The following is a 201-nucleotide window of genomic DNA, read 5'->3' as shown; positions in this document are numbered from 1 at the left end:
GCCGCCCCCCCCCTCCCAGCCCTGTGCTGGGCTGCAGCTGCCTCTCCCAGTGGGACAGCAGGGTTTTGTGGTGGAGAGGGGTCGGGTGGCTGCTGGGGGGTCTCTGTGGCCGTGTCCTCCGGGTCTCGGTCTCGTTCGCCCCGTGTAGACGCGCTGGATGCGGATCCCCGCGTTTCCCCTCTCTGGGCGCCGGTCGGAAGG

Source organism: Antrostomus carolinensis, unplaced genomic scaffold (genome assembly GCF_000700745.2).
Source record: "Antrostomus carolinensis isolate BGI_N321 unplaced genomic scaffold, ASM70074v2 scaffold26922, whole genome shotgun sequence".
NCBI classification, from domain to species: Eukaryota; Metazoa; Chordata; class Aves; order Caprimulgiformes; family Caprimulgidae; genus Antrostomus; species Antrostomus carolinensis.
The sequence above is the reverse complement of the archived record's forward strand: the minus strand, read 5'-3'. Positions refer to the sequence as shown.